The sequence below is a fragment of the Rattus norvegicus genome, chromosome 3 (genome assembly GCF_036323735.1).
Source record: "Rattus norvegicus strain BN/NHsdMcwi chromosome 3, GRCr8, whole genome shotgun sequence".
NCBI classification, from domain to species: Eukaryota; Metazoa; Chordata; class Mammalia; order Rodentia; family Muridae; genus Rattus; species Rattus norvegicus.
Genome location: NC_086021.1, coordinates 94,252,224 through 94,267,827, shown reverse-complemented (window position 1 = coordinate 94,267,827; position 15,604 = coordinate 94,252,224). Strand labels below are relative to the sequence as shown.

Here is a 15,604-nt window from a genome sequence, read left to right as displayed (position 1 = left end):
TTGGAGTCACTCTGCATTCTGTAGCACTCTAAGCTCAGGTTTATCCACACCACTATTGCTGCACTTCTTGGTGATCATCCCATGGTACTGGCATCTCCAACATACTAGGGTCTTCCTCTGCAATTAGGCTTCACCAACAGGCTCTCATAGGATCCCTTCATGGTACATGACCGCTTCGGTCCTGGGCCATAAACTGTAACTGAGGCTGTACCTTCACTAATGGCCTTCCATGGACTCTCACAGTACCAAGCCTCAACTGCTCTTCATGAAGCCTTCATGGCTTCAAAACCAGTATCAACTGAGTGGTTCTGACATTACCAATTATCTAGGCCACATACTGAAATTCTTCTCTACTGAAACTTCTTGGGCCAAGTCAGCACAGGTCAAATCATTCACAGCAACACAGGCTTCAATATTACTTCTAGAATAGCCATTAACCCTCACTTAAAGCATTCCAATGCTTTATAAATCTAACATCTGCAAATCCCCGTTCTTACAAACAAAAACAATTTTAGGCCTATTACAGAAATACCCCACTCCTGGCACCAATTTGTCTTAGTTACAGATTAACTGCTGTGAACAGACAGCATGACCACAGCACCTCTTATAAGAACAACATTTAATTAGGGATAGCTTACAGGTTCAAACTTCAGTCCATAATCATCAAGAGAGCAACACAACATAATTCAGTCAGGCATGGTACAGGAGGAGCTGAATGTTCTAGATTTTCATATAAAGGCTGGTAGCAGAATAATGACTACTAGGCAACTATGATGTCAGTGTTAAAATTCACACCCATAGTGCCATGCCTACTCTAACAAGGCCACACCTACTCCAACAGGGACACATCTTCTAATACTGTGTATGTGTATTTGTGTGTGTGTGTGTGTGTGTGTGTGTGTATAGTAATATCCCCCATTGCTTTCCCCCTCTCTTTGCCTCTATGAAGATGTTCCTCAAAACACTCACCCACTTCCATCTCCCATCTCTCTCATCGCCCAACACTAGGGCACCAAGCCATCACAGGATCCAGGGCCTCTTCTCCCACTGATGCCATATAAGGCCATTTTCTGCTACATATGGAACTAAAGCCATGGGTCCCTCTCTGGTTGTTGGTTTAGTCCCTGGGAGCACTTCCAGTTCTTTCTCTGATTCCTATTCTCAGTTCAGTGGTTTACTGCTGGCATTCGCCTCTGTATTAGCTGAATTCTGGCTGTGTCTCTCAGGAGAGATCTACATCCGGCTCCTCTCGGCCTGCACTTCTTTGCTTCATCCATCTTGTCTAATTGGGTGGCTGTATATGTATGGGCCACATGTGGGGCAGGCTCTGAATGGGTGTTCCTTCAGTCTCTGTTTTAATCTTTGCCTCTCTCTTCCCTGCCAAGGGTATTCTTGTTCCCCTTTTAAAGAAGGCATGAAACATTCACATTTTGATCATCCATCTTGAGTTTCATTTGTTCTAGGCATCTAGGGTAATTCAAGCATTTGGGCTAATAGCCACTTATCAATGAGTGCATACCATGTATGTCTTTCTGTGATTGGGTTAGCTCACTCAGAATGATATTTTCCAGTTCCAACCTTTGCCTACAAATTTCATAAAGCTCTTGTTTTTGATAGCTGAGTAATATTCCATTGTGTAGATGTACCAATTTTCTGTATCCATTCCTCTGTTGAAGGGCATCTGGGTTCTTTCCAGCTTCTGGCTATTATAAATAAGGCTGCGATGAACATAGTGGAGCACGTGTCTTTTTTATATGTTGGGGCATCTTTTGGGTATATGCCCAAAAGAGGTATAGCTGGATCCTCAGGCAGTTCAATGTCCAATTTTCTGAGGAACCTCCAGACTGATTTCCAGAATGGTTGTACCAGTCTGCAATCCCACCAACAATGGAGGAGTGTTCTTCTTTCTCCCCATCCTTGCCAGCATCTGCTGTCACCTGTGTTTTTGATCTTAGCCATTCTCACTGGTGTGAGGTGAAATCTCAGGGTTGTTTTGATTTGCATTTCCCTTATGACTAAAGATGTTGAACATTTCTTTAGGTGTTTCTCAGCCATTCGGCATTCCTCGCCTGTGAATTCTTTGTTTAGCTCTGAACCCCATTTTTTAATAGGGTTATTTGTCTCCCTGCGGTCTAACTTCTTGAGTTCTTTGTATATTTTGGATATAAGGCCTCTATCTGCTCTAGGATTGGTAAAGATCTTTTCCCAATCTGTTGGTTGCTGTTTTGTCCTAACCACAGTGTCCTTTGCCTTACAGAAGCTTTGCAGTTTTATGAGATCCCATTTGATGATTCTTGATCTTAGAGCATAAGCCATTGGTGTTTTGTTCAGGAAATTTTTTCCAGTGCCCATGTGTTCCAGATACTTCCCTAGTTTTTCTTCTATTAGTTTGAGTGTGTCTGGTTTGATGTGGAGGTCCTTGATTCACTGGGAATTAAGCTTTGTACAGGGTGATAAGGATGGATCGATCTGCATTCTTCTACATATTGACCTCCAGTTGAACCAGCACCATTTGCTGAAAATGCTATCTTTTTTCCATTGGATGGTTTTGGCTCCTTTGTCAAAAATCAAGTGACCATCGGTGTGTGGGTTCATTTCTGGGTCTTCAATTCTATTCCATTGGTCTATCTGTCTGTCTCTGTACCAATACCATGCAGTTTTTATCACTATTGCTCTGTAATACTGCTTGAGTTCAGGGATAGTGATTCCCCCTGAAGTCCTTTTATTGTTGAGGATAGTTTTAGCTATCCTGGGTTTTTTGTTATCCCAGATGAATTTACAAATTGTTCTGTCTAACTCTTTGAAGAATTGGACTGGTATTTTGATGGGGATTGCATTGAATCTGTAGATCGCTTTTGGTAAAATGGCCATTTTTACTATATTGATCCTGCCAATCCATGAGCATGGGAGATCTTTCCATCTTCTAAGGTCTTCTTCATTTTCTCTCTTCAGTGTCTTGAAGTTCTTATTGTACAGATTTTTACTTGCTTGGTTAAAGTCACACCGAGGTACTTTATATTATTTGGGTCTATTATGAAGGGTGTCGTTTCCCTAATTTCTTTCTCGGCTTCTTTCTCTTTTGTGTAGAGGAAGGCTACTGATTTATTTGAGTTAATTTTATACCCAGCCACTTTGCTGAAGTTGTTTATCAGCTTTAGTAGTTCTCTGGTGGAACTTTTGGGATCACTTAACTATACTATCATATCATCTGCAAATAGTGATATTTTGACTTCTTTTTTTCCGATCTGTATCCCCTTGACCTCCTTTTGTTGTCTGATTGCTCTGGCTAGAACTTCAAGAACTATATTGAATAAGTAGGGAGAGAGTGGGCAGCCTTGTCTAGTCCCTGATTTTAGTGGGATTGCTTCAAGTTACTCTCCATTTAGTTTAATGTTAGCAACTGGTTTGCTGTATATGGCTTTTACTATGTTTAGGTATGGGCCTTGAATTCCTATTCTTTCCAGGACTTTTATCATGAAGGGGTGTTGAATTTTGTCAAATGCTTTCTCAGCATCTAATGAAATGATCTTGTGGTTCTGTTCTTTCAGTTTGTTTATATAATGGATCACATTGATGGTTTTCCGTATATTAAACCATCCCTGCATGCCTGGGATGAAGCCTACTTGATCATGGTGGATGATTGTTTTCATGTGCTCTTGGATTCGGTTTGCCAGAATTTTATTGAGTATTTTTGCATCGATATTCATAAGGAAAATTGGTCTGAAGTTCTCTTTCTTTCTTGGGTCTTTGTGTGGTTTAGGTATAAGAGTAATTGTGGCTTCATAGAAGGAATTCGGTAGTGCTCCATCTGTTTCAATTTTGTGGAATAGTTTGGATAATATTGGTATGAGGTCTTCTATGAAGGTCTGATAGAATTCTGCACTAAACCTGTCTGGACCTGGGCTCTTTTTGGTTGGGAGACCTTTAATGACTGCTTCTATTTCCTTAGGAGTTATGGGGTTGTTTAACTGGTTTATCTGTTCCTGATTTAACTTCGGTACCTAGTATCTGTCTAGGAACTTGTCCATTTCCTGTAGATTTTCAAGTTTTGTTGAATATAGGCTTTTATACGATCTGATGATTTTTTGAATTTCCTCTGAATCTGTAGTTATGTCTCCCTTTTCATTTCTGATTTTATTAATTTGGACACACTCTCTGTGTCCTCTCATTAGTCTGGCTAAGGGTTTATCTATCTTGTTGATTTTCTCAAAGAACCAACTTTTCGTTCTGTTGATTCTTTCTATGGTCCTTTTTGTTTCTACTTGGTTGATTTCAGCTCTGAGCTTGATTATTTCATGCCTTCTACTCCTCCTGGGTGTATTTGCTTCTTTTTGTTCTAGAGCTTTTAGGTGTGCTGTCAAGCTGCTGACATATGCTCTTTCCTCTTTCTTTCTGCAGGCACTCAGCACTATGAATTTTCCTCTTAGCACAGCTTTCATTGTGTCCCATAAGTTTGGGTATGGTGTACCTTCATTTTCATTAAATTCTAAAAAGTCTTTAATTTCTTCTTTATTTCTTCCTTGACCAGGTTATCATTGAGTAGAACATTGTTCAATTTCCAAGTATATGTGGGCATTCTTCCCTTATTGTTATTGAAGACCAGTTTTAGGCCGTGGTGGTCCGATAGCACGCATGGGATTATTTCTATCTTTCTGTACCTGTTGAGGCCCGTTTTTTGACCAATTATATGGTCAATTTTGGAGAAAGTACCATGAGGAGCTGAGAAGAAGGTATATCCTTTTGCTTTAGGATAGAATGTTCTATAAATATCTGTTAAGTCCATTTGGCTCATGACTTCTCTTTGTCTAAGTCTCTGTTTAATTTCTGTTTCCATGATCTGTCCATTGATGAGAGGGGGGTGTTGAAATCTCCCACTATTATTGTATGAGGTGCAATGTGTGTTTTGAGCTCTAGTAAGGTTTCTTTTACGTATTTAGGTGCCCTTGTATTTGGGGCATAGATATTTAGGATTGAGAGTTCATCTTGGTGGATTTTTCCTTTGATGAATATGAAGTGTCCTTCCTTATCTTTTTTGATGACTTTTAGTTGAAAATTGATTTTATCTGATATTAGAATGGCAACTCCAGCTTGCTTCTTCCGACCATTTGCTTGGAAAGTTGTATTCCAGCCTTTCACTCTGAGGTAGTGTCTGTCTTTGTCTCTGAGGTGTGTTTCCTGTAGGCAGCAGAATGCAGGGTCCTCGTTGCGTATCCAGTTTGTTAATCTATGTCTCTTTATTGGGGCCATTGATGTTGAGAGATATTAAGGAATAGTGATTATTGCTTCCAGTTATATTCATATTTGGATGTGAGGTTATGTTTGTGTGCTTTCATTCTCTTTGTTTTTTTGCCAAGACGATTAGTTTCTTGCTTCTTCTAGGGTATAGCTTGCCTCCTTATGTTGGGCTTTACCATTTGATATCCTTTTTAGTGCTGGATTTGTAGAAAGATATTGTGTAAATTTGGTTTTGTCATGGAATATCTTGGTTTCTCCATCTATGTTAATTGAGAGTTTTGCAGGATACAGTAACCTGGGCTGGCATTTGTGTTCTCTTAGGGTCTGTATGACATCTGTCCAGGATTTTCTGGCCTTCATAGTTTCTGGCGAAAAGTCTGGTGTGATTCTGATAGGTCTGCCTTTATATGTTACTTGACCTTTTTCCCTTACTGCTTTTAATATTCTTTCTTTATTTTGTGCGTCTGGTGTTTTGACAATTATGTGACGGGAGGTGTTTCTTTTCTGGTCCAATCTATTTGGAGTTCTGTAGGCTTCTTGTATGCCTATGGGTATCTCTTTTTTTAGGTTAGGGAAGTTTTCTTCTATGATTTTGTTGAAGATATTTACTGGTCTTTGAGCTGGGAGTCTTCACTCTCTTCTATACCTATTATCCTTAGGTTTGATCTTCTCATTGAGTCCTGGATTTCCTGTATGTTTTGGACCAGTAGATTTTTCTGCTTTACATTATCTTTGACAGTTGAGTCAATGATTTCTATGGAATCTTCTGCTCCTGAGATTCTCTCTTCCATCTCCTGTATTCTGTTGGTGAAGCTTGTATCTACAGCTCCTTGTCTCTTCTTTTGGTTTTCTATATCCAGGGTTGTTTCCATGTGTTCTTTCTTGATTGCTTCTATTTCCATTTTTAATTCCTTCAACTGTTTGATTGTGTTTTCCTGGAATTCTTTCAGGGATTTTTGTGACTCCTCTCTATGGGCTTCTACTTGTTTATTTATGTTTTCCTGGAATTCTTTCAGGGATTTTTGTGACTCCTTTCTAAGGGCTTCTACTTGTTTAATTATGTTTTCCTGGAATTCTTTCAGGCATTTTTGCGATTCCTCTCTGTAGGCTTCTACTTGTTTATTAATGTTTTCCTGTGTTTCTCTAAGGGAGTTCTTCACGTTTTTCTTGAAGTCCTCCAGCATCATGATCAAATATGATTTTGAAACTAGATCTTGCTTTTCTGGTGTGTTTGGATATTCCATGTTTCTTTTGATGGGAGAATTGGGCTCCGATGGTGCCATGTAGTCTTGTTTTCTGTTGCTTGGGTTCCTGCGCTTACCTCTCGCCATCAGATTATCTCTAGTGTTACTTTGTTCTGCTATTTCTGACAGTGGCTTGACTGCCCTATAAGCCTGTGTTTCAGGAGTGCTGTAGACCTGTTTTCCTGTTTTCTTTCAGCCTGTTATGGCGATAGAGTGTTCTGCTTTCGGGCGTGCAGTTTTCCCTCTCTACAGGTCTTCAGCTGTTCCTGTGGGCCTGTGACTTGAGTTCACCAGACAGGTCACTTGCAGCAGAAAATTTGGTCTTACCTGTGGTCCCGAGGCTCAAGTTTGGTCGCGGGGTGCTGCCCAAGAGCTCTCCGCGGCAGCAGCAACCAATAAGATCTGTGCTGCCGTTTCCGGGAGCTTCAGTGCACCAGGGTTCCAGATGGCATGTGGTGTTGTCCTCTGGCATCCGATATGTGTATGCAGAGTGCAGTCTCTTCTGGTTTCCCAGGCGTGTCTGCCTCTCTGAGGGTTTAGCTCTCCCTCCCACGGGATTTGGGTGCAGAGAACTCGCAAATTTTTGTTTTTTAATAAAATTTTAAAAAATTTCGAGAAGGAAGGTCTTGGATTTTACTATTTTATCTTGTTTCTTTAAACAAAATTAAGTGGTTTTAGTGTGCATCAGTGAACTGTGTTCTAAAACTCTCACTCTTTTTTCCCATTTACTGCCCTTCACTGCACCAGGTCTTAGTGTGTGTTCATAGAATTGGTATCCTTCATATTATTATATCAATTGCTGTAAAAGGCAATATTTAATTACACACGTTTCTTCTTTCCTCTGTGTTAAAACATGTAGCTGTAGCCTAGGTTAACTCCCAACCCATCTACTTCTGTCTCCAACTTTCTATGCATTAGACGTTTGGCCATGATCAGGAATATTGGTATTCTTTATATTATGATCTTTAGAACATCCAAATTTTAACCTAAATCACAAGGATTATTGTTATATGGTAAGTAAGACTGTGTAAGGAATAAAAAAAATTGTGCATGGACATTCTATTCATGTGTTCCTGTATGCGTATCTTTGTTTGTATCTGTGTTATGTGTGTGAAAATGGTAAAGAAAAAGTGGTTACCAAAATTGAGAGTGAGGGAGAAGAGGGGGTGTGTTGAGCAATGTCTTAGAGTGGCTGAAGGGATGAAAACACAAATGGAAAATTATAAAATTTAATTTCAATTAAAATTATATTTTAAAAATTTATTAACAATATTTAGAAATTTGTGAAGAAATACATGAAGAGATGATACAGGGAGTGAGAAATGAAAGAATATTTTCAAAACATATTTGTAATTATGTTTTTAACTCCCTTCAAAACAATTGCAAAGGAAACTAGTTAGAGTTTTCTTCAGAAATTCTACTATTAACAATAAAAATAAGGGGTTGGGGGTTTAGCTCATTGGTAGAGCGCTTGCCTAGCAAGCGCAAGGTCCTGGGTTCGGTCCCCAGCTCCGAAAAAAAAAAAAAAAGAAAAGGAAACAATAAAAATAATTCCACAAATGTAGAAGTAAAAGGTGTCATCTTCTCTTAGAAAACTGTAGAAAATGGAGGCAATATATGTTTCAAAATGTCTAAATTCAAATTTGTTTTCACAAGAAAACTTGTGATATTGTGAGGGAACCCACTCATTGACATCCACGGGATGAATAGAGCCTGGGATCTCTACGTCTCTAGCAACGTCATGTGTGGGTGGAGGGTTATTTATAACCCACATCTGGGGCTAACTTCAGCTTTCTTCTACCTTGGCCCTACAGAAAATTCTTCTGGTGAGTTCATAATTTTGTATAACCCACGTCTCTTCTCAAAGGAAAAAATCAACATACAGAATGAAGGACAAATAGCTACTTTAGACTGTATATTAATTTATAAAATATCCAGTAATTTTCTGTTTCTTACCTGAAGTAATTTTTGTAAAAGAAATAGATGTCATGATTTAACTAATTTGGATCTTTAACTCATTGCACTTATCTTAACGTTCATTGTTTCTATAAGAACATGACCCTTACTTCTGTTAACGTTTCAGGAGTGACAGGTATCAGTTGTATATAAAGAAGCAAGACATTTTCCTATAAGCATATACTAGAAGAGGGGGAGGATTACAGCTGTGAGGAGGAGTGGGTGGGTGGGGGATCACCCTCATAGAAGAAGGGTAAGGGATTTGGGATATGGGCTTTGCAGAGGGGAAATGAAGAAAGCGTTTGAAGTGTAAATACATAAAATGTCCTTTTTATGATTTAATTTTTTCTTCCATTTTTATTAAATTGGGTTTTTCTTGTTTACATTTCAAATGTTATTCCATTCTTTTAAAGGTGCTGAAAAGTGTGTAGAGGAGAACTAAAATATCAGTGTAGAAATCCAGGGGAACAAAGTATAAAGGAAGTGAAATAATGGATGCACAAAGGGTAAAAAAAAAATGCTAGTATAAATAATTTTCCCTTCCCATCATCTTCTCTGAGTACACGCTTTGCTTTTTGCCTCCACTATTTAGAATATAATGTAAGTTAATGTTAAATAGAGGTAACTGCTTTGAAGAGGTAACTTATTTTGATATAAATGCAAAATGTTGTCCCTAGAGATTAAAATGTGACATGTCAGAGAAAGGGTGGGCACAGCAGGCAAATGATGCCTATTTATCTTAAAAAAAAATCACATAAAGGGAAACATCACAAGAACGTTCAATAGACCAGTGAAGTGTTGATTAAGTGAAAAGTTATTTACAACCTACCAAGAAATTCAAAAGCACAAGAGCTCCTTTGTCCCTGCCTACTCTTCAGAGGGAAGAAAAGAAAAACATACAAATCAACAAAAATCAAACTCATATTAAAAGAGAATTAATTGAAGTCAACCCCTTGCCCCAAAAAAGAAGAAGACAAATTGAAGTACCTGAAAGTATATTTAGTTTCCTTTTTTGAAGCAGACTGTGTGGATGATTATGGAGATTATTAAATTATCAAAATTAAATAATTAGTGATTTATTTTAATCATTCAAGAAATATTTGAGAATGAATGCTTAACCAGTATTGGAAGTATATCAATAAAAACAAGAAGACTGGACACAATTAATTTGATCCCTTTTACAGGACAGAGTTATCCCATGAACTTATCTAATATTTGAGAGTTAATCATTTCAAATTAGCTAATGATAAAAAATGTAGCTTATAAATGTACTTACCAGTCCTACTATCATCAGAGGAAATCTATTAGAGGACAAAAATCACACAGAGCAATGGGAGGTAGTTGGGACTCAAAATGCAATATAAGTAATTATCTCAGTATTTGCTGGAAGCATGTAAGACATACCTTTTAAAAATCGATTAAGTTCATGAAAATCAAATACAGATGGAGATTACTGTTTTTCATTGATTTAAATACCACTCCATTATATTTAGACATAAGGCGTTAAGATAGTCATTATTATATTAATAACAATATATTCTTTGGTAACATGGGTTTACTAAGGCTTCTTAGTGCTATTTCTTTTAAAGTATTAATTCCTTTAGGGAACTTAGGAACAAGGAGGATGGGAAGGATAGAATATCAATGTAAGAGAACACCTACTTCTATGAGAATAGCTTACAAAGGTCAGATATATTATCATGCTAAAATTATAATAATCCCTAATTATTTCACTTTCATATGTTTAGAGTTCGACTAAATATTAATTCAGCGCCGAATGTGAGAACATGTATACAATCTTAGTAACATATTGCTATACTTTTTAAAAAATTATGACACCATCGTACACATAAAATTAAAAGCAAATCATTAAGAGAGTAAAAAACTAGATTAGAAAATGTCTCATTTTTTTTTCCAATTCTGCTCATGTAGTATTGCAATTATAGCTGCTCTAATGGCTGTGAAACCTAAGGCTGAATAATCCATGGCTTCTTATATAGGGGAATGAGCCTTATTTTCTCATAAATATATAGAATGTAAAGAAGAGTGGAACATATCAAGGTTATAGGTTTATTATCTGTATATTTTTTCATTCTGTTAGGTGCATTTTAAAACTCCATTTTGTCATGCACTCACTAGTCATATGAGACTGGCTGGATATACTAAAAGCTATAATTCTGATGGCAAAAATAAGATAATGTTGAAAGAGGTGAGAAAGTGCATGTTAAGTTCATCATATGACTTTGGATGTATTCAGTTTATGTAATATCTATGACTCCATACCTAGAACATTCTAATTTCAAAGTTCTGACATGTTGCATGATCATTCCGTGGGTCTCTTTACTTTATCATGAAGGCTCAATTAATTTTTAGATTTCTCAGTCTACAATTATTCTCAGTTATATAACAAAGTAAACCGAGCATGTCGACATATTTAAATGTTTGGGTTTTTTTATTTTTCTCCCCTGTGTCTTTAAAGTTAAGACACATGTGTGAATTATTTGAGTTGTATTTGAGTGTTGAAGGAAGTGAACGGAGATCACACCTATGCGAAATCAAACTTAAATTAATTGCTGAGTTAAGTACAGAAGACTATAATGTTTTCAGTTTTAAGCTCTCAATGGTAGTTTATAGAAAGAAAACAATAAATTATCAAATAAGTTGAATAAAAGTCTGTCAAGAGGCAGAATAAATTCTCAGCTGTAGATTTGTTGAAAAACGTAGAGTTTCACATTTATTTTGAAAATGGAATTATAATTTCAGGCCACATTTAGCCAAACATATTTTCAAAACTTTTTATCAATAAAACCAAATGATCATTTAGTTTTTACCAAAATTGTTTAACAACTCAATTTCTCAGAGTTTTATGTTATATTTGAATTAAAATTTTAATTTTGTTTTTGAGAACAATGAATTTTATCTCTATGAACCTGACTAAAATAATGATGCTGTAAACAAAATGACTTTGAGTGAACCTGACTCCATAAGTAGAAAATATTTGCGTATGTCTTAGTAAAAGTTTTTGATAATAGTAGATATTAATCATTTGACAATAACAGAATTACAAATCTTGAAATTTTACTGCAGAAATAAATTATTTGTCAACACTAGTTTTCTTTTTAATGTGGAACTTAACATGTATAATGTAATTCATAACAAACAGTTTAGAAGGGAATTTAATAAAGGAGTAGGTAAGTAATGATATTATTTTTTTCTTTTTCTGGAGCTGAGGACCAAACCCAGGGCCTAGCACTTGCTAGGCAAGTGCTCTACCACTGAGTTAAATCCCAAATCCCAAGTAATGATATTTTAAAAATTACTAGAATATACAAATGAGTTCAGTAATGACCATAGATTTGCCCTTATTTGTATTCAAATTTATTATAAGAGCACTGGTTAATAACTCTATTAATCTTCCACTAGGGTTGGGAATGGGAGCAAATTAGAACTACTCACAATCCCTAATCCATTGCCTCGATTTTCGAGAAACAATTCCTATTGGGTTGCCATCTTATGAATGATAGATTAAATAAAATTATGAGATTAATACTCTGTGACTTTAATAAAATAATTTTGTTTAGAGATAAAATATTTAACTAAGGAATCTCTTCTCTTCTTAGTTAAGGTACCTTTTGATACTAAAGTGTCAATTTCTTCAAAGAGGTCAAATTCACTGAATTCTGGGAATATTTAATCTATATTGTCAAAGTTTGAATTACAAATTCAGATCATACAAGTCTCTGAACATGAAGTCACTTGGCATTTATTGGTTACTTGTTATTCACTCCTATTGTACAATTATTTCTAGGTAGATTTCCACATCTTATGAGGCAGATAAGCTCGATTAATAAAAAAGTTTAAGTATTATAGAAATATCCATTTAGTAACATAGTTTGGATATAAAACTTGGAGGTCAGATGTATGCCAATAGAAACAAATTTACATAACTTGTTTTTTGAAATAAAAAATATCATGATTCTTCATGCTTTTTTATGAGCAGCATAAATTGAATGAAATAAAAGTTAAAAGTGGAGTCCTTCATTTAATACATAATAGAAATATATTTATGTATTATTTATTGTATGTGTTACATAGTATATAAATATACTGATAATTCCTGTGTCATTGTCTGTATGTGATCTAAGGACTGAAAACTTGATTTTGGGTAACCAATAAGGGATCTTACTCATTTATTTTGCTCTCAACACTCCTTAGTTGCCTATAATACTTCTATGTGTGGCATAGGTGAATCTTCCATTTCTGTTAGCATGTCTGCAATACCTTCACAGATCTTGCATAAAAAGTCATATTTTGGTATCAGGGATGTACCAAGTGGTGGGGCTTGGCATGGTAGGTGGTTAAAATTGAAGGGTAGAAATGATATATTTATATTTGCAATAAATATTTAAAAATCAAAATTATACAAGTGAATTTGTATCCCACTACTCTTAGTTTTAATAACTACTATGTTGAATGGGGAATTAAGTATATATTTTTAATGAAATGCCTACAGAAATAAATATATTTTAATTACAAATGTTAATATTATGGTACTAAAATCACAGATAATGAAAAGAAAAATAGAAAAATTGGAAATTATTAATCATATTTAAGTAGTAATTTTTATTGTGTGCATGTCTGTGTATGTGTCTTTATGTTGACATAAAATTTGGAAGTCACCCCATATGGGTACTAAGAAGCAAACTCAGATCCTCTGTAAGAGCCTTACTCATCCTTAACACTGAATGATGCCTACAGCCCCCTGGACAATCACTCAAATAAATTTTGTGGACTTGTTACTTAAACTGCGTATTTTCCAGTACACACACACACACACACACACACACACACACACACACAAATTGTGTTCAACTTATTTTTTATATGTTTAAATTAATTTAAGCTGTAGTGTATGCCATGAGCCATAATTTGACCTAATGATTAAGATTACATTTTACTTGTGGTTTGAATTATACTTTTGTTCTTAAAAATTGGGGTCTGTTAGGATCTCAAACTCATCTTTTACAAGAACTTATTTGCATATTGAAAATATTCAATTACTAACCATAAATTCTAAGCCAATTTTATTATTTGATAGGCAATTAAATTTTATTCATGTGAAAATTAACATAAAATCAATAGGGTTATCTCTCAAACACAGGCTGATATTAGTGTTAATTGTAAAAATCTCCATATTGATGTCTTTCATTAATCTGTCTTTTCAGGGACCTGTCATGTTTTTCTAATTCACTGAACTATGGGGAATGTTACTGTGTTTATTGTCTTGGGACTTTCTGACAATGAAAATATTGAAGTCCTCTGTTTTGTATTATTTCTATTTTTGCTACATTGCTATTTGGATGGGCAATGTTCTCATAATGGTTTCTATCACATGCACTAAGCTCATGAACCAACCCATGTATTTCTTTCTTCATTACCTATCACTTTGTGATCTTTGTTACACATCCACAGTGACACCAAACTCCTGATTGATTTACTGGCAGAAAGGAAGATTATTTCCTATAATAACTGCATGGCACAGCTCTTTCTTCTTCATTTGCTTGGTGCCATTGAGGTCTTTATTCTCACAGCAATGGCCTATGACCATTATGTGGCGATCTGCAGGCCCCTGCACTACACCATCATTATGAGCAGACAGAGATGCAATGAACTCCTTGCAGTTTGTTGCACTGGAGGATTTGTGCACTCAGCCAGTCAGTCCCTTCTCATTGCCTTTGTGTCCTTTTGTCATCACAATGAGATAGACCACTACTTCTGTGATGTATATCCTTTACTGAAATTGGCTTGCACTGATACACATAGAATTGGCCTGTTTGTTATTGTTGATTCTGGACTACTTGCTTTGGTGACATTTGTAGTTTTAATGGTATCTTATTTTCTAATACTACATACCATAAGTGTTTACCCTGCAGAGAGCCGTTCCAAAGCTCTTTCCACATGCAGTTCACATATAACCATTGTGGTTCTGTTTTTTGTGCCTGTTGTCTTCATTTACATCAGACCAAATACAAAATTCCCAGAAGACAAAGTGTTTGCTCTTTTCTGTACCATCATAGCTCCCATGTTCAATCCTCTGATCTACACATTGAGAAACCTGGAGATGAAGTGTGCAATTAAAAAAATGTGGTATCATCAAATACCTTCATACAAGAAACAAATTCCATAAAGACATAAAAAAAGTGTATAACTGTCTTCTTCTTTTCTCTAATTATTAGATTTTAAAAACAGTTCACAGGATTTTTTGTGTGTCCTTCCCCCCACTCCTTTTCTCTTTCATTGTGACTCTCATTGGACTGAGATTCATTTTGATGTAAACCAAATGATGATTTTGTGAGTTTTGTTTTCTTCCTGGCCTGTTATTTCCTTGTGGATTTTTTCCATTCCTCAACTATCCCATTCTAGAAAACTTTAAAAATTAACATACAAGGTTTTGGGGGTTCTGTAAATGATCATCCTTCTTGCCATTGTGTCTGTAAAATCACTGTTTAGTTGGTTTTCTTTGTAGGGACACAGGTTCTAAAATGCCTAGGCCAGGCTGAAAGAGAAATGTTATCTTAATTCAATAAGATAAATAACATAATCCCCTTTAAATGGAAAATATTATATTTAAGAATAAAAGAACTAGAAATCACATGTCAGTAGTCAACAAATGTATAAATTAATTTTCCTGTATAACTAATAAGTATGGGTGTGCCTGTATGTGTTTGTGTGTATCCTTTCATTTTTATACCTACATGAACTAATAAACTACTAATAAAAATATTGGATAATATGCTACTAATTAAAACAACTCTATGTAAAACACAAAAAGCTCCTAGCCCAACATCCAGAAAATTCAGACCACACAAGAAAACCAAACCTAAGGATAATAGGTATAGAAGAGAGTGAAGACTCCCAACTGAAAGGGTCAGTAAATATTTTCAACAAAATTATAGAACACTTCCCTAATGTAAAGAAAGAAATGCCCATAAACCTACACGAAGCCTACATAACACCAAATATGTTGGACCAGAAAAGAAATTCCTCCCATCACATAATAGTCAAAACAAAAATGCATAAAACAGAGAGACCTCACCGCCTGATCAGGTGGGCACTCCTGAGGCTGCAGAGCGGAGGAGACCACCAACACTGCCCACCCCTGCCCACAT

General features: G+C 35.9%; 1 pseudogene; it reads left to right on the top strand.

Annotated features, from left to right (window-relative positions):
- Or4p19b-ps1 (olfactory receptor family 4 subfamily P member 19B, pseudogene 1) lies at positions 13,693 to 14,622 on the top strand (annotated as a pseudogene).